A 20,602-nucleotide genomic window follows, 5' to 3' on the forward strand; every position below is an offset into this window, starting at 1 on the left:
TCTTCTTCAAGTGCTCAAACATCTCAAAGCCCATAAAGTTGCTAGCCAGTAGCTGATGTTTTCCACTTCAGAGGTGTTACTTGCTAATTTACTGACTAATCTTTAAATAATGTAGTATCAGTATCATTGCTGAGATGCAACTCTCAAGTAAAAATCAGCGAATAAAATTCATCCAAATCAAAGCTGCTGTGGTGGAGCCACCCAAATATTCACTCAGTCAAGGGCAACTTGACTGGTGGACAGGAAGCTTCACTTTATTGTTTGTTGGGGGGGGTTTAACAGTCAAATATGGATCCACGCAGTGTAGGAACACAGTGGGCCCTTCTTCCCTTATCAATAGCTTCCAGCAGGGTATGATCAATAATGGATAATAATCAAGAATAATTTATGGAGATTGATCTTTTTCTTCCTCCCCACACAGGTCAGGAGTCACAGTCAGCTGTCAGTGATTCAGTGTGTTGCTCAAGGACACTTGAGCGATGCAGATGCTTGCTCAAATGGGATTTTAGCTTTAGCCCATTAGAGGGAAGCAAATGAACTGGCCCCAGGTTCATAAGATAAGAGTACAGAGGAGAATCAGGCACCTACAGTGTGAGTTAAACCTTTTCAATTACCACCATCATTTAATAATTAATTTCACTGAACCACTTATTCTTGTCAGGGTTACTGTGGCCTGGAGCCAGTCACAGCATGCTCTTGGAAGAAAGAAGGAAGAGTTCAGCACTGCTTCCAAGTACTTTTTATGAATCGAGCCACAGTCTAACTTATTTATTTTATCTGAACGGACAGTGGGTAAAAACAAAAGCTATCAAAAATAGTTTAATTGCACTTAAGCCTTGGTCCTAATGCTGCTAAGTCACTTTTTTTTCACGCTGCTGGACTTGCAGCTACTAGAACAAAGATTTCAAAAATGGACAAAGTGATGTTTTTGCTGTCACGTTAAAGACAGAGCACAGAACAGCAAAACCCATATACTAACTCAAGTTATATTTATTTTTCAGGTTAACGTGCTTGTGATGATCATGATTCACACACATATACACACAATTTAAGCTTTGGCATCTTAACCAAGAACTAGCATTAGCCCACTTTGCATCGTGACCCATAACGGCAAGAAAACGTGTTTCCAAAAATATGCAAATTTGACAAACCTAAGGTGTGTGAAATACAACCATCTCTGAAATTTGGGACACTTTACTGTGCCTCAGGTTTGGCTCTGTTAGATCTTCTAGTTACTGGCTGGCATGATGCTATAGTTTTTCAAATGGTAATGAAATGCTAATTGTCTTGGACAGTGGGAGGTTTAAGCTTTTCACAGTGTTATGGATGCAGTAAAAGCTCAACCTTTTTGTTAGCAAAATGGTTACTTTTGTAAAACTGTGGACATATGAGTATTAAAAGTCAAAAATTACCTATAATCTCTCTGAATATTAAGAAAGGCAGCTGCACAAAAATGTACTAAGAGGACAAGGTGGGCATAGTTAGAGAGCAGGTTTCAGCTTCCCTGCAGTCTGCTGCAATATTGTTACACAAAGGCCCTGACTGCAGGTGCACAAAAAGCAGAAATTCTGATACTGAAATGGAGAAAATATATTTTTTCTGACAACACAAGCCAATGACTGGTGTCTTAAAAACTGTTAAATTACCGTATTTCTGATCCAGTATCCAACAGACTAGAGGCAAGTTAGAAATTGTTAAAGTTGTATATACTGAGAGTACATCTCCTGCTCTGTACTCACTGATAATTTATGCATTAACTAACAAGCAGGGCTTCACAGGCTCTAATGTATGCGCAGCTCTGAGAAGCTGATGGCCAGTCCATTTTTGCAGCATATACAACAAAGGCAGGTGTTGTACCACTGTATGTTTTCCAGTGGACATAATGAAGTGTGTCCAGGGGCTCTGTAATGTGTTATGTAGTTTTTAAGTCGATTATCTAACGGACAAATCAATTATGACTGGTCAGCCTCGACAAGCTAATTCATCTCTTTTTTGTAATAAAGGTTAATTAGACTGACTTCTTTTAGAAACAATTTCAGATTTTATTTTTCTTATGTGTTTGTTCCTAACTTAAATAATAGATGGCATATACCATTTACTATAATGTTCCGGTCACCATATTGTCAGAAGGTGTATTGCCCAGAAGACATTATTTTAGTTAAAAAACACTGCAGTACAATGACCCATCACCTCTCCAGAACAACGGACCAGATTTCCTGGTCAGAGCTCAGATTCTGCAAAGCTCCTCTCTTCAGTTCCTGTAGTGCTTTGCGCTCCCGGGGCTATTTTCTGCTAGCTTAACCGCAGATACAAGATGGCACCTGACAGGTGCAGAGGGGCAAGTGGCCGGATTAAGTGACAGTGGCCCTCCCTGGAGTGGAAGAAGAGGGAGCCCACCACAGCAGGGAGAGATGGACTACATGTGTGTGATACAAAGCTTCACTGAGACTGAGCAAAATAATAATGCATGAATATTTTTATATATATTAAAAGAGAAAATCACTGAATTTGTACTTGTTACGCCTTTTCAGAGTATTTTATCTGAGAGTTGACTGCGTGAATGTAACTCCAAACAGGTTTTTAAGAGGGTCCGTTCCACTCTGTGAAACCGTGTAATCCATTTATTTCAGCAAAGTAACTGTATTCTAAATACCACCTTTTTAAACGGTAACTGTAACGGAATACAGTTACTCATATTTTGTATTTTAAATACGTAACGGCGGTACATGTATTCCGTTACTCCCCAACACTGTATATATGTATATATACAGCGTGCTCAGTGAATACCTCAGGCAGCAGAAACCCAAGAAAGTGGAGGAAGGCGAGGAACCATCATGGAAGGACAGGCCGATAGAGGAGGTGGCTGATATCCAGAAATCCTACCAGTGGCTGGACAAAGCTGGACTGAAAGACAGCACAGAGGCACTAATCATGGCAGCACAAGAACAAGCTCTGAGCACAAGATCCATAGAGGCTGGGGTCTATCACACCAGGCAAGACCCCAGGTGCAGGCTGTGTAAAGATGCCCCAGAGACAATCCAGCACATAACAGCAGGGTGTAAGATGCCAGCAGGCAAGGCATACATGGAACGCCATAACCAAGTGGCCGGCATAGTGTACAGCAGGGGTGTCGAACTCCAGGCCTCAAGGGCCGGTGTCCTGCTGGTTTTAGATTTCACCCTGGGTCAACACGCCTGAATCAAATGATTAGTTCATCATCAGGTCTCTGGAGAACTTCAAGACATGTTGAGGAGGTCATTTAGTCATTTAAATCAGCTGTGATGGATCAAGGACACATCTAAAACCTGCAGGACACCGGCCCTCGAGGCCTGGTGGAGAATGACTGAGCTAAGCTCCTGTGGGACTTCCAGATACAGACGGACAAAATGGTGGTGGCTAACTAACCGGACATAGTGGTGGTAGACAAACAGAAGAAGACGGCCGTAGTGATCGATGTAGCGGTTCCGAATGACAGCAACATCAGGAAGAAGGAACACGAGAATACCAAGGGCTCAGAGAAGAGCTCGAGAGGATGTGGAGGGTGAAGGTGACGGTGGTTCCAGTGGTAATCGGAGCACTAGGTGCAGTGACTCCTAAACTAGGAGAGTGGCTCCAGCAGATCCCGGGAACAACATCGGAGATCTCTGTCCAGAGGAGCGCAGTCCTAGGAACAGCTAAGATACTCTGCAGGACTCTCAAGCTCCCAGACCGTTGGTAGAGGACCCGAGCTTGATGGATAGACTGCCCGCAGGGGCAAGTGGGGAATTTTTATATAGTGTACTGTCTGTACTGAGCTGATTTGTGCTGCAATGTTACATTTGGTTTCTTTTCACATACTTTCAAATATTCAAATTAATGATATTGCTTAGTAAATTAATCTTTACATTTATTACATTCATTGCATTTAAATATTTGATTAATATTGTAATCGTAATTATTTGATTGGTTTTTACCCTAGTACCTCCTAGGTGAGGGGTTCTGGGTATGCTTCACCTGAAGGAGGTCTGGAGCAGACCCAGGACATGCAGGGTCTCTCAGCTGGCTTGGGAACGCCTTGGTGTTCCCACAGAAGAGTCGGAGGAGGTGGCTGCGAAGAGGGAAGTCTGGGCCTCTCTCCTGGACATGGATGGATGGGTTTTTAACCACTGCAAAACATGAAGTCCTCTCAGTCAAAGGTTGCAGTGACAGATATTGCTACTACCTTTTGCAATAATGGACAACATTATCTGGTGTTCAATTCACAATAATTTAAAATGTTGCTTTGGTCTCATTTATCTCACATAATTTCTTTGGGAAAGATTATGAAAAGTCATACAATAAGATTCCCCAACAGTATATAGCTGCTCTGCCTGACTATGCTAGGTGAAGCTGTTGGTGACTATTGTTCAGACTTCAGCTGTATTTATATGCTAAATATCATGTTGACAACATGCCTAGCTGTTTTAATAATATGCTTAGCAAGCTCAGCAATCACTGGACATAGTCAATCACTACGGCACAGCGAACTGAAGCACAGACACAGCTATAGCCAGTGACGACCAATGACTGTACAGTCACTGGTGAAACTATGTCAAAGGCTGAGCAAAGTTTAAGCTACACGTTTTACTGTAATAAAATTTTATAAAACCACTCTCTGTGGCTCAGAAGGAAATTTGATTTCTAAAGCAAAGCAAGTTTAATTTAAAAGACAAAAATCAATTCTGAATTGTAGGATGATGGAAAATGGCCAAATCAAGACAATGATATTTATGAGCGTTAATAATGGAGTTACACTAAATTTTAAGGTGAAATTCAATTGTCTTGAGCCACCCCTGATTTGTTTTGCTTCCAAAGCAACAGACTTTGTTTAATTTTTAAAGTGCTCTTGAGCAATAGCTGTCCAGGCTTTCTGAAGCTCTTTAAAAGTTTTTCTTTGGACATTGACTGCTTCTTCACTCATTTTCAAACCAGCCCTTGTACCTGACCATTTTCAGAATGTCTTTTTTAAGCCATTTAACACTGACCTATGAATTCAAGCAATAACAGAACACCTAACTCAAGGGATGAACCAGTCCTGTGTGTACACATCTCAGAAATCTTAGGAAAGAGCCAAATTTAAAATGATATCTTTAGGCACTTTGTTAAAGCGCCCTGTCACAAAAAAAACATCATTTGTTCACATTTCTTTAGCTGAAACTGCAATAAATGCCAAACACAGTTTGACAGGGAAAAAAAAAAAATTGTACGCAATTCCCAAAGATCTGTTGGCAAAATCCTGGCATATCTTAGTGTTGTGCGCTGTGTGTCCTTAAAATATCAGCAAACTGGAAAGTGGAGGACAAATGAAAGCGAATGAATGAAAGCATATTTTAAAGTCATGTCTTTAAGTTCTAGCAAAGATTCTGACATAGTGCATGAGAGATACATCGGGCCGTTCCAATGATCCTGCTACTGTTCTCTGAAGCCTCATCAGAAACAGGGTGGCTGTCAAGAAGCCATTCGTATGAAAGGGAAACAAGGACAAAAGGCTGAGATATGCTGAATTACACAAAACTGGACTGAAGAAATGAGCAAGCAGTAGCAACAGGTTCAAATTTGACAACTTTTGGTTAAAACTATTGTCAATATGAGGAGCGAAGGTCAGGAGAGAGGTAGAACAGTACAACAGTGAGTGTCTACAGCCTTTTGTAAAACACAGTGGAGGCTCTGTCATGATGTGGGCAGCATTTCAGCCAGTGGTGCTGCAGAGCTTTTCAAAATTGATGGAATTTGGAATGAACAAAAGGACTTTCAGATTAATCTGACTGTCAATTAATCTGACTGTCAATTAATCTTGACATTCAGCATCTAATTACTTCTGCTAAACTTTTTCCATTAGTCTTAGTTTCTGCTCATTAACTATACATGCTAATAGTAAATAGTACTATTAGGATGTATCAACCTTCTGATTTTTTGCAACCTGTCAGTTAGAATAAACATATCCATCCATTCGCTGCCACTTGTCCTTTTTTCAGGGTCACGGGGGGGAGGGGGGGGAGGGCAAGAGGCAAAACGCATAGACACAGTGAACAATTCATACTCACATTCATAACTATGGACAATTTAGAGTTCTCAATTAACCTATCCCCACTTTGGGGACTGTGGGACTGTCTTTGGACTGTGGGAGGAGTACCCAGAGAGAGCCCACGCAAACACGGGGAGAACATGCAAACTCCCTGGCCTGATGGTGGAACTGAACTCAGCACCTTCTTGCTGTGCTGTGAACAGTGTTGGTCAAGTTACTTGAAAAAAGTAATCAGTAATTAATTACTGATTACTTCCCCAAAAAAGTAATCCCGTTACTTTACTGATTACTTATTTTCAAAAGTAATTAATTACTTAGTTACTTAGTTACTTTTTAAAAACATGATTTACAACCTGAATAGGTGATAAAGCGATAGATCTTTCAGCCTAATTCTACTTTTTCTACATAATCCATCATACAAAATGTAATCAAATGGAAAAGTCTCTTTTTAAAACTTGTTTTGTTAGTTTTAATCTTTTAACTTTATGCATGAAGCAAAATTTTAATTATATGCAACATTCTCTGACTGGAAGAAATTAGTTTAACATTTAAACCTATTTTCTGCACATTCCAGCACATAATATATATATATATATATATATATATATACATATATATATATTTTTCTTTTTTTGTGTTTACACTCACTCTTTCAGATGCAAGTAAAACACAGCAGAAAATAAATAAAGTCAAAGACTAGCGGTCCTTTTGCTCTATTTTCACCTGTAAAGCAGGAGTTGGGCAGGCGGAGGTTTATCCTGGTGCAGGTGTGCCACAGCGGTCAGTGGAAGGATACCGCAGTTTCTCTGTGAGTTTCTCATTACGTCGTAGCTACTCGGTGCTTGCTTGGAAGTTTAGGGGTTTTTTTTCGCTGTAAAAAGAAGTTTTCTTCCCACGCACAGCGGACACTAATGTTTTTGTCACTTTTTACGGAATCAAACTCAAAGTAAGGTCAGTACTTCCACGCTTTAAACGCTGCACGCTCATACTCTCTCCCGCACTCGATATATGATCCATTGTTGATCTGCACACAGCTGTTGTCACAAACGTCGCACTCGCTTACGTCACTGTCATGAGACATTCTCGCAAGAAAATCACGGTTTTAGTAACGCAGTAACGCAGCGTTCCTACGGGAAAGTAACGGTAATCTAATTACCGTTTTTGCAATAGTAATCCCTTACTTTACTCGTTCTCTGGCTGTGAACAGTGCTAACCACCGTGCTGCCCATGTCCATCATATGTGTAATTTAAGCATGCATGTAAAACTGCATTAAAAATGTGAATGTTGTCTGTGTTTATATCAGGTTTGTTTTAGTATTAGGTTATAGTCTGTCATGCCATATAACTGTACGTTTATGATTCTTCAGTGTCACCATGCACTGGCAAAATCAACAGTACCAAAGAGTACTACTGTATTGAGTATATAAACACATTTTGTTGTAAATTTGGCTTCACTGTCTTACACATCAATTCACTTTCTTTTTACTGTGTTTGTTTTTTGCTTAATTTTTCAGTTTAGAGGAAAAGACACAATTAAAACAAGAAGCCAAGCTGAATTGTTGGATGTAGTCTGCTTTTGTGATTGGCTGTTGAAAACATTTTAATGCCCTTCTATGGTCACTAAGTTGCCTAGCACACCAAGCTTGACAAAGATATTGCTTATGTGTAAACATAAGATTCACACAAGTGAATAATCCCCATCCCCCACTGGTGTATGTAAGCGCAAGTTCCACTGAACACAGTGAAGGGTGTGAGTGTGATGAGCATAATCTGGGACTCTAATGAATTGTAAATCGCTTTTTACACTTGACAAGAATAATAGTGTCTTTTTGAGCGTCAGGAAGGGAAATGTTTGTCATTTCCTTCACATGCGTTGAATATTTGAATGACTCCCTAGAGTGGATTTGTCATCATTACGAATGGAATTACACAAAGTCAACTACCAAATGTTGTTTCCCTCCTCCACCCCGCCGTCAGAGCTCTGTTAGCTCTGATGGCAATGCAGAGCAGAGAAAAAAGTACTTGTGTAATTTTTTCCTTTTTCTGATATCACAGAAAGAGACAATGAGAGATAAATGCACTGAATACTGACTCTCTACTCTCAGTGGAGGCAGTCATGTCACATATATTTTCATCTGTCAACAGAATGCACATCATTTTGTGGAAGACTCTACCACAAAGACACATTTAATAAGAATTTTTAGAGCTATCCCTTATTTTTCCACTCTTTGAATATATAGATATTTACTCAAAGGTGCTTGATGATTATCATTTAAGAAAGCATAGAAAAAACTGTCCTGCCCTATATACAAGTATAATGCTTGTGATATAGCATAACTTAAGCAGCAAGGAGGGTGATAAGTAAATAGCATTAGCAGACGATTGAAGTTTTTTTTAAGCATATTTTATTGCTGGCATCTCCATTTTACCATAAAACAATCAATCAGGCATGCAAAAATCCCACTGGCTTTATACAGGACTTTGCCCATTGAAACAAAATAGGTCAAACCAAATAATACAATTCTAAACAAAGAACAGGAATAAAGTCATGCATGAAACTGACAAACTCATTTACTCAACTAAATGGTTTGTAAAATAAAACACTGCATACAATATAACTCAAAAGGCTACTTTAATGAAAACAAACAATACTATACAAAATGAAAAACCCTCCATTTGGTTACACCCAGTGATGCAATCATTGACCTCATGACCCTATATAAACAGGAAGTAGTGGGCGGCCCTTCCCATACACCTGTCACTCCCGAGGCGTAACATGCCGACGTTTTGTCACGTCCCGGGGCGTTCCTGAGGGACGCAAAAGGAGACCTTCGGCGTTCTTATGGTACGCGGCGGGTTATGGCCGAAATCCAGTGCAATGACACTCCCGCGGTAATAGACGTTCCAGCCCTGTATTCCAGCCCTAACCATAACCTTTTTCCTGAGGTTAACCAGGACTTTAATTATGTTAAGTAGCGTGTTTCTAAGCGATTTGAAGAAAAAGAGCGAACATGTGTAGATTGAGTCCATATGGTTCTCATATTTCCTCATTTTTTCCGAGGTCGTCATTTAGGAACGTGGTGGGTAGCCGAAAACGTAATATGTTGACGATTTGTCACCTAGCGTAAAATGTTACGCTTTGGGAGTGAGAACATGTTGTGAATACACAACATGGACACCATGGTAAGTATAACCGAAGCAACATAAAGAAACATAATTTACCAGACATGTGCCTGTAAACAGAAGAAAATTCAGATGATCTGATGGTTAGTTGTGTTTGCTTTAAAACACATGCATGGATGTAAAGGATGTAACTACTGCTACCACAAACAAAACCCGGGATAGTGTGTGTTAAGAGAAGTTACACCAGCAATGTCTAAATTAAAGCATTATGGCTGACTGTAAAATAACAGAACACAAAATAACAATATATGCAAGTGACAAATGGCAAATGAATTCTGTCCTAGCCACATGTCACAATGCTGTCTTGATTTTCAGCAGCCCCTCAAAACGAGCACTTTTATCTAGAATTTATGGAGCATGAGTGGATTCTAGACAGCTTTCCTTCCTAATTACATCATACATATAACCCTGCAGGCTTCCTGCAGGATGCCAGCACAAAAAGATGGAGTGAAAAGGGATCAAATGGAGAAAATCATTGTTTGGAATATGAAAGTGGTGAAACATCATAGAAAGAAGCACCACATGATCAGTTTTGATGGTTGGAAGACATTTAAATTGAGAAGACTGGCATGCCATATGCATACATCATGCCATAAAATACCCAACACAACTACTTCTAAATGTAATCGCTTCATCAGTGATATATAAAAAACAATATAATAATAATATAAACAGACAGCGTCCTAATTTGCACGAGCCATTCATGTTTCTCTCCTTTTTCCAGCTGAAATGCTTTCTATCTAACATTCACACTTCAATGCATGCATCGGAGAGCATCTTGGGGTTAGCATGTTGCCCGAGGATATTTGGCATGCAGACTGGAGCAGGCAGGGATTGAACCACCAACCTTCCAATTAGTAGACACTCTACCTCGTGAGCTGCATCCACACAAATACTTGCAGCAGGCTGTGAAACAAACCTCAGCTTTCTTTTCTAAACCAACAGTTTTTTCAAAAAGCAGGTTTCACCAAGCTACAGTAAATTTACAGCTTCAACATTTAACAGTTTTTCTCACATTTTTGAATAAACTAAGTGACATACAGTATGTCTATTTGCTCTTTTCTTCATATTTTGCTGTCTAACTTGTTCGAGTTATTAAGCTACATTCAGAATGATCAATTTGTCCTTGTAAGGTGTGATTAAATAGTTCAGTGACAAGACATATCCATCCATCCATCCATTCATCTTCTGGTGATCCAATTCTTGGTAGATATTTCACAGGTCAGTGAGTCATCAGTTAAGTGTATTTCATGCAAGAGAGCCAATGAACAGTCACAGCTTAGATATTGTTATTTAACCTTACACCAAGTGCATCATATGCATGAGTTTCTGAGAGTTCTACATCATCAGTGTAGTTTTTCCTGTCTTCAAAAACCGAACAATATGTTTTTAAGGAATAAATATAAATATGCCAGAGGTAAGAAATATGATATAAATTAAACTGATGTATCCAAACTGACATTTATTGTTTTTAATTCACCGGAAAGTTCAATAATCACACCAGTTTCAAAAAATTTGAATCTTCTGGCATTTATTTAATTTTATGGGTTTATAAGAGTGAAGTGTGTAGACTGATTTGTGAGGTACAAAATGCAAGAAAACTGTAAGCTGCAAACATGAACCCTTTGACAAGTGGTTAATTATTAACCTCTTCTAGTAGTGAGCAGAGAATAAATAGGAAGACAACACATCCAGGTGGAGAAGTGAAATGTGAGGAAGGCAGAAGTTGTTCAAGATGGTCAGACAAACAAAGCCGGAGATAAAGCTGAAGAGACCGATGATTCAATCATAAAGCCAGTTTAGCATCTGATTGTGTACCGAGTAATAATTCAATAATTCAAAATAACGTAAACTTACTGCAGTCCATTGTGGTTACATAGCCCTTGAATGTAATCAGTACTAAACACATAGTTCTTCGGGAGAACCGTTAGCAGTCACGTCCATGAAGCTGTTTATGCCAATGTTCTTGTTCAGGATGCTACTGTAAGACTTGGCACTGACAGTTTGACTTTACGGCGTACTTTAAATGTCGAATGGTAACACTCTCACCTGACACAGTCTTAAAGACAGCATGCTCTTCCACTGGAGACTGCTGTTTGGTTTTTGTTTTGTAGATGTGGACCCAGCACAGCCTTCAGTTTTCAGGCCCCTCTTCTGTGGAACCAGCTTCCAGTTTGGATTCTGCTGGGGGATTCCCATGATGCACTGCTTCTTCAGGCACCTTTTCCACTCACCATGTGTTGTACACCTCTCTGCATTTAGTTATTAGTTATTATTAATCTCTGACTCTCTTCCACAGCGTGTCTTTGCCCTGTCTCCGCTCATGGTAACGGCAGCGGCCGCCCTTTCCTGAGCCTGGTTCTGCCAGAAATTTCTTCCTGTTAAATGGGAGTTTTTCCTTCTCACTGTTGCCAAAGCACTTGATTGCTGGGGTTTTCTGTGTATTCCTTGTATTATTGTCGGGTCTTTACCTTATAATATAAAGCTCCTTGAAGCAACTGTTGTTGTAATTTGGTGTTGTATAAATAGAATTGAATTGAATGTGACAGTCTGGCTAAAGAATATGGCAAATAAAAAGCTCATGGGGGATTCAAAGGAACACAGTTCATCCTGTGGGTAGAAGAGCGTGCTGATTAAATTTCAAGCAAATTTCTAAGATGCTCAAAATGATCTTATGTAACGCATTAATATTAGTGTTTTCTTCTAAATCTGGTAAGCAAAGCAAACATATTTGCGAAAAATGTTTATATATTCCCTGAAAATTGCCTATACTCTGCTGCTATTGTTGGGTGTGTTGCCTTGAAGTGTGTTCTTGTCAAATCTCTTATCTGTACCCTTTTTCCTGAACCTACACTGACTTTCTGCCTTTTTTAGGTCATCACACATACACTCTCTCTCCCTGTGCAAACATTTTAGGCACAGATGAATCTGATGCAGCCAGAGGGGATATCTGTACCTTTCTCATCTCACTGAGCCATATTCTGCACAGATAACTGAACCTTCATACGACATGCTGGCTTTTCTTTAAAAGCTGCCCTAACCTCACTTGGTCAGACCATAAAAACTCCTTCATGTTCATCAGCTATTTATAAGGTTTTCCATTAAAAAAGACTTTAAAATGATTTGCATGAAGCTGTGCAGCTTTACCTTCTTTATTTTGTGCACATTAATGAATATTTAAATTAGTTCATTCCTCTATCTATCTTTTACCCCTCCATTGCTGTCTTTGCAGTCTATTCTAGCCAAACACTGTGAAGCTACTCTGCACAGAGGTAAAATGTAAAACACAATGTTTCTGTGTTGGAGAACTTTAGAAACAGTAAATCATACTATAAGCCTGACAGACAGTGTTGAGTAGCATTATGTTTTTAAAGTAATTTGTTAGTCATTAAAAATCTATTGCTTACTGACAAAAGTAGCAGGATTACTAGGACTACTTTATGTTACCAAAGACCCCTTTGCATTGGCACTTCCACACTACAGCAGATTTAACTATGAGTTAAACAACCTACAACTATGAGTTTGGATTCGGGAGACAGACACTATCTCTACTTTTAAGATTAGGCTTAAAACTTTCCTTTTTGCTAAAGCATATAGTTAGGGCTGGACCAGGTGACCCTGAATCCTCCCTTAGTTATGCTGCAATAGACGTAGGCTGCCGGGGGATTCCCATGATGCATTGAGTTTTTCCTTTCCAGTCACCTTTCTCTCTCACTGTGTGTTAACAAACCTCTCTGTATTGAATCATATCTGTTATTAACCTCTGTCTCTCTTCCACAGCATGTCTTTTATCCTGTCTTCCTTCTCTCACCCCAACCGGTCGCAGCAGATGGCCCCGCCCCTCCCTGAGCCTGGTTCTGCCGGAGGTTTCTTCCTGTTAAAAGGGAGTTTTTCCTTCCCACTGTCGCCAAAGTGCTTGCTCATAGGGGGTCATATGATTGTTGGGTTTTTCTCTGTATCTACGAAGCGCCTTGAGGCGACTTTTGTTGTGATTTGGCGCTATATAAATAAAATTGAATTGAATTGAATTGAATTGAATTGAGTGAATTGATCCAAATATTGATAGTATCAATACCAGTTGACTGATACGTGTGAAGGGATCGATACCTTTGTTTGTTTCTCCCCTCTGTGTTCAGTACATTGCTCCTGTTCCATCAAAAAGTAGACAGGTTTGAACAAATGCTGCTTCTCTCACATCTTGCATGCACATGTTGCTCGTCACCTCCTCCCCTGCTCTGCCGTGTCTTGTTGCTATGCTGTCATGTGACTCTGGAGTGTGAGACAGCACGATAGCAGAAAAAAAGAGAAGATATTCTATGGTTGCAAATGAGAACAATGTAAACTGTAATCTGTATATATAAGATATTCACTCCTGTGTCAACACCATGAACTTAAACAAGCAGATGAAAAATTATAGAATAGAGAACTCCAAAAAAGAAAAGGAAGCAACGAGGAGGAGGAAAATCCCCCAGACAGACCCTCAGAGGTTTCTGACAGAGTACTTTCAGAGAGGCAAAGAATATCCAAGTATCTTATATAACAGTGAAAGTAACTTTTTTAACCACGACTCGTGTTGATCTTCAGCATTATTTAATGTTAATTTTCAGCTACTGGTCATCACATTAGTTCCTTTAGCAGACTGATCACCTATAGGCTATATCCAAACACTGAAAGAATATATTGAGATCAAACTTTCGTGACTTTAAATGTTCATTTTGGATTCTGTTTTTATTCAGATTAGTAACCTTGGAATTGGCAGGATTATTTTATTTCTGAACTCAAGGTCCAGCTGTGTTTGATGACCTTTGAGCAGCTCTTTTATTAACCTCTCAATAAGACTTCTGATTATCCTTTTCCACAACTGTGGTTGGTTTCTTCACATCATTAGTAAAAATATACATATACACAGGGCTCGCAAAATTTCAAAATCCCTGGTAGCCCTTCGGGCAGGGACTCTTCAGTTTTTGGTAGCCCAAAATAAATTTAAGTAGCCCGAATAAAAAAGAGCAATTTTTTTATTGATGTTTTGTTTCCCGTTTTGTTTCCTTTACAATATTATACAGTATAATTTTGTAAGTATAATATTGTAACGGAAACAAAACATTAATCAAAAAATTGTTGAAACACAAATTTCAACATTGAATAAAAATTACAATCATCAACTCAAATACTTGGTTCTAATTGAACAGAAATTTCTATGAACTTGTAAGAACTGTGTAGAACATGAATCAGTCTGTGTCAGATCCTGAATTTGAAATTTCCACTGAAGTCACAGGTAAGAGGCAAGTGGAACCAAGATCGAGGCCATTTGCTTTTTAAAGTTTGCAAAGACTGCTAAATTTTGCCAGTGGTAGTTCACTCTTTGCAACATAGTCTGTTCTAAACAGATTTTTCAGGTTTATTTTTAGTATGTTATTTGCAATTGGTGTTTGTTCTGGGAAAGATATTACAGACTGAGCAATAATGAATTTCTTGCATTTCTCATGGGTTCTAATGGGGGCCTTTCTTAAAATTACTGGTCCCAGTAACAAAGGCGCTTGTCGACTCAGAAATCGAGGGAAAACCAACAACACACCCGGCAGAACATTATGTTATTTACATAATTTAAGTGGTCCGCAGTTGCGCATTCGCTGTCAAAATAAAAGACGCGCACCAGATAAGAAGTTGCAGCGCGCGTTTGCGTCCATATAAAAAGCACTGTTTTTGTCCGCTAGAGTGGGATTTTCACAGCGCATTCTGCACCACATCTCTGTGCGTTCATCATTTGTTTGAAGCCAGCTCACCTCCTGCAACCACTTTTCCGAGAATACGCGCTTCTTTTGTGGTTCGGACTCCTTCTGACATTTCTTTGGAGGTGGAGGAACACCAAAGTAATTGCTTAAAGGAGCTTCTTCGACATCTTTAAGAGTTCTAAACAAATGTCTGTTCTCCTCCAGAAAATCTTATGTACGCAAACACGCGTTGCAACTTCTTATCTGGTGCGCGTCTTTTATTTTGACAGCGAATGTGTCAAAATAAAGGTCCACTTATGTGCACCTCTGGTTATTTAGCTTGTCATATTGCAGCCACAGAAATTCTTTTGTCCATGAAACCAAAAAGCTGCACTTTCTTTTTGCCTTATAGTCTGATTTGTCATAACTTTTCCATTTTGTGGTAAGCTTTTCTTTGGCTGTCACTTCTTCACCCTGACCTGTCTTATTTGGCTCAGCAGAACTAAAATATATATCCTGCTGCTTTTACACACGCACTCACATAACGGTCAGCGATTCTCTGCGCGATCAACCTCTCACATGTTTAAGCTTGCTGCGGGAGATTTCACTTGTCATGTTTGCATAGTAAGCTAACGATTGATAAGACGATGTCAGAGGAATTGGTGCTCAAATTATCGTCACTCACCAATCAGTACTGTCGCTCTCTATACACAGTTCGCGCGATTGCAAAGTGAAAGCAAAAAACAAGCGCAAATTCTGGCTCACCGATGCCAATGACATAATTACCCAGCTACATTTCCGAAAGAATGCAAAAGCATTGACATATATTTTTCCTTCCTATGATACCCCGACGGGCAGGGCAGAGATGGATTTTGGTAGCCCGACTGGAAAAATCGCTAGCCCCGGGATGTCGGGCTAGCGATTTTGCGAGCCCTGATACATGAGTACAAACTGAACCAGATCCAATTAAATGGGAAGAAACAAGTGTTCAGGCGGATTTCTTTGTATTCAGACAGTGTCACTGCAGTGCCCCGCCTTCCCCATCACGATCTTTCTAAAGAGAGCTTGGACTCACTAATAGGTTTCTGGATCCTGGCAGAATCAACATGCCACTATGAGGAGGGGTGTAAGGTTAATCTGTATGTGTTTGAAGTCAGGTTGTGCCTCATTGACTCTCTTCCCTCTCTTCTCTCATCACTTTCTCCATCATTTCTTTGCACTCACACACACGCACACACACACACACACACACACACACACACACACACACACACACACACACACACAGATATCGGTGCTTTGAACTGTGACTAAAGCTTTCTTGTGTCTCTGTATTTTTTTTTTGCCCCTCTTTGATCTCTGTTAAAAGGTTAAGGTGACTTTGGGGGATTGTGCAGGGCAGGGAGTGTGTAAAGTTCATGCTAGAGAGTTTCTGTCAGTAGCAGTCACTGGATAATAAAACTTTTCACTTTAATAGCATTGAGCTTGCATTAGTGCATGACTACTTTAAAAAGTACCACACGCCTTTTAAGAAAACTGCTGCAACACGGGCCGTATGCCAGTGTTTCCTTCTATAGCGAAGATTGCAAAATGATAACAGAAATGATCAGAGCAGCCTTTAAATTTGCCAACCTTATGAAGATGTCCCTTTGGAGCCTTTATTGGCTGGAAAAATAAGAGGGGCACTATAATTCGGCCTAACAAATTTGTTCCATAAGCTGCTCATGTCTAGCTCTGTGTTTTTCATGGTCTTCACAGTGAAAATAACTATTATTTATATCATACCGGGGGTTGGTGCAGCTCATGATTTCATATGTCTGAAACTGCTTTAGCTGTTTTCTGATTGGTTAGATCTCATACACAAAAAAATTAAACTATTGTTTGGACTTATATACTTCAAGCCATTGCTTTCTGCTTGGGATGTATAGAAAAAGTAATTTTTCAGAAGACGTGTAGATCTCTGGCAGTAGTTTTCAATCCTGAAAGGTGTTCCAGGTCATCCAAGAAGGGGAAGCAAATGAGGGAGGTGGGTCGTTAGGCAAGATCTTCCTTTTATAGTGTATCTCACAGTTATTATTGCGAATGCATTGACATTTCGGTTCCAAGAGGAGAATCTTCCTGCACATAATCAACCACATATTGCATGAGAGCAGCTTATTATAACCTATAATTACCTTTCAAAATTAAGTGACCTTTAGCAGCTATGGGAATACATTTCTGTGTGCTGGCATTGCCGTCTTTGGATTGTGTATTACTGTTGACCCAGCTGACCTAGAAAATGGGGTTTTGTAACGTGTGGCATCGTTTTCATTCAGGAGCTTATCTCTGCAGTAGTAAATGTACTGTTATTCATACCAACACAGAATCAGATTGCTCAGGTTCGTGTTTGTTTGTTTTTACATTGTCTGTTAATTGTAGCTGTATTCATGGTGTATTTTGGTTTCATGATTTATCTCCGTGTATTGTGAATGTAAGCCCAACAAGGGACACTGGTTGGAAATTAGCTATAAACTTATCTGCAGTACATCAGTTTCATGTTTTTCCTTGGACTATGTTAAACTGAGCTGCAGACTGCAGTCGTAAAAACATTTCCTTCTAAATCTGATTTTTATTTGCATTCTTCTTGTTGCCATTTAAACTTGAATACTTTTACTACAGCTGACATAGAAAAACTCAGCTCTGTCGATGCTCGCAACAGATGTAATGCCTCAACTTCTTTCACTGTTCTTATTTTAACTATCCCTTTAACCTTTGTGAAAACATGCTAATTTATTCAGTGAGAGTATGTGAGAGGCAGCTGTGTAACTGAATCCCTCAGTTTTTATTCATTTTCCCACCAATCATTTCCACATCAATTCTACTGCTCTACATGATAATTAAAAAAACGTTTGAGTTTGACTCGACTATATTTACTGGACAAATGACTGAAAAAGTAGTACCAATGTGAAAAGAAATTGCACAATTATTACATCATGAATGAACTGATTAAAACAACTTTTTTATGGAAAGTTCAGTTTCACGAGGCACATCCAGGCCTGTTGGATCAAGAAATCACTTAAAGAGAAAATGTCTAAAAAAGTGAAGTAGACTAAAAATGTAATACATCATGCCTCAGTCTAGAAAAACAGCTGTGAAACAAAGTCATTGTTATCCATCAGTCTAGAAAAGATTACAAAGTCATTTTTAAGGTTTATGGAATCCAGTAAATGGAAAGAATTTGGAACAGTGGTGCACATTCCCAGGACTGCCCATCCCTAAACTGATCATAGTTACTTTTAGCAGGTGACAGTGTCAAACACAGTCAGCAATCTTGGTACATCCGTTGATTTAATGCTATTTTACATCAACTGTTGGCTCAGCTGATATTCTTTGGCACATTTTATTGCAAATTGTCCATTTGGTGTGCTATTTAAGTTTCAGCCCCATGTTGCTGCCTTTGCAAGCCATTTTGCAACCCACCTCCATCCAAACTCCTCCGGTTTGTGCTTTTCATGCCATTTACTTATGCCTGTTCTGTTGTGTCAGGGGGTCGCTGTTGTTGATATCCTTGCCTTTTGGCTTTCCACATGGAAATGCTCACAGAGTGAATAACTATGGATGCTATAATAGTCCCACTTTGATTAAAGAGATTTGGACAAAAGAAATCAGCTTTAGATTGTTCAAACGACAGAATTATATCATCCACGAGACAGCGCAGCAGGTAAAACTCTGGAAAATTCATGTGGATGTCATGTGGCCTGCCCCTGCATGCTCAGTCCAGACAGCACCGTACCCAAATAAAACTCAGTATTTCCACAAGTGAGAACGTAGCTGAGGCTGTGAATCTGCTGTTTGTATTGAATGTAAAAAATAAAAAATAGCAACTTTGACAAATCCCAGACTCCATTCTCCTAACACTGGCTGAGATTCATGTGTAAAAATGAAGCTGTCATGGTGCTGGGTCGTTGACCCAGAGTTTTGTGATTGTTTTCCTCTGTTCTAGTTATTCTGTGTCCTTCCCCCTTGTGTCTGGTTCGGGTTCTAGATTTCCTGTTTTGTTCTGAAGGTCTCTGTCTGTTGTCATTGTGTTCAGCTTGTCTCCTCCGGTCATCATGTGTATTGGGATCAGCTGTTTTTCCCTCCTGTGTGTGATTACCCGATTACCTTGTGTGTGTATATTTAGTGGGTGTCGGTCTGTGTTCGTTGTCGGCTCGTCTGTGTTTCATGGTGTCCTGTTCCTCGTCTGCGTCTCTCTGCCTCCCACCCCGTTCCTATGATCTCCGGTTTGTTATTTAGCTTTCCCACTTTAGGTTTGTTCTGTAAATTCTCTTCCCTCACTGCCTGTTTTTGCCACTCCACCACTTGTAAATAAACGTAACTCGAATCATCAGTCACTGCCTGCATTTTGGGTCCTCCTTTTCCTCCAACACCACACGGCTCGCCCCGGCAGCCGTGACAGAAGCTGTAAATCCCAGGACATTGTTACTGTGTAAAATCATTCTTGGAGCATAGTGCATGTTTTTACACCTTCATGACAGCTGTAAGGTGGGTGATTAAAAAAAAAAACAATTAAAAAAATCCTACCCTCAAATACTGATAAGGCTTCGGTTTAGGCCCATTGCTGCTGTGCCAACACATACTGTAGCTGATAGCTGTCCACCTCGGCTAATTCAAGTCACTGATCTGGTCAAATATTATAATCCACTGTGTCAGTTTCCTGAGATTTTACATTCTAGTTTTTAATCCATCTGCGTAAATGTGTGTCTGTTCACATACATTTCCCATACATTTTATAGATTCTGCTAACCGACTGGCCATTTTTAGCACTTAGCACCTCACCTTCATATCTAGATATGGTCACTTCTGGCTCCAAAGAAATCAGTATGACAGTGAGCAGTACGCCTCAGAACACAGTGTCCAAAACTAACAAGTCAATACACTCATCTCTTACATGCAGTCCACATTAAACCTGGAGTGATAACTGATAACAGTGATGCATTAGACTAATAGAAGAACAACAGCAACAACTGGTGACAATGATGGGTTTCAGTCTACTTTACAGCATTCATCCCTGTAAACACTGGCAGTGGTTTGTTTAGGTTTGAAAGTACAATGATGCATTTGTATTTTCCGTAGCACTTTGGCAGGTTATCGAACGACGAGCAAAGGTTTGTTCCCTGAGTTTGTCCTTGGAGCAGCACATCTCCAAGCACCAGGTGATCTTGTGTCCGAGTGTATTCTGGGAGGAAGTGGTAATATAGCATATTTAATGTCTGGAAACCTGATCGGCTGTTTTCACATACATCAGCACAGGAAGGGGTTTTCACCTGCATACAAGCACCGTTGCACTTCTGCTCATTATTACTATGGCAGCGTGTGTATGTGAGTGTGTGTTATTTTTGCAATACACAGCTCATCATTGTTATAGTAATTCACCCAAGGGAGGATCTATGTGTTCTGTCTGGTTAATGAGGCAGTTTCCAGTGACCTCTTCATGGATGGCTCACCTCTATCCACATACAGTATACCTACGTTTTGTTTTTTTGTTCCCCTCCCTGCTGTTCTGCCCTTCTTTTTTTTTTTTACAGTTCTTCAAGACATCATTAAGTCACCAGTTTTCCATCATGTCATTCTCTTCTCTTCCCCTCTCTCTGCTCTTCTCCTCTATCCATTAATTTGCAGCAAT

Source organism: Neolamprologus multifasciatus, chromosome 11 (assembly GCF_963576455.1).
Source record: "Neolamprologus multifasciatus chromosome 11, fNeoMul1.2, whole genome shotgun sequence".
Lineage (NCBI taxonomy): Eukaryota > Metazoa > Chordata > Actinopteri > Cichliformes > Cichlidae > Neolamprologus > Neolamprologus multifasciatus.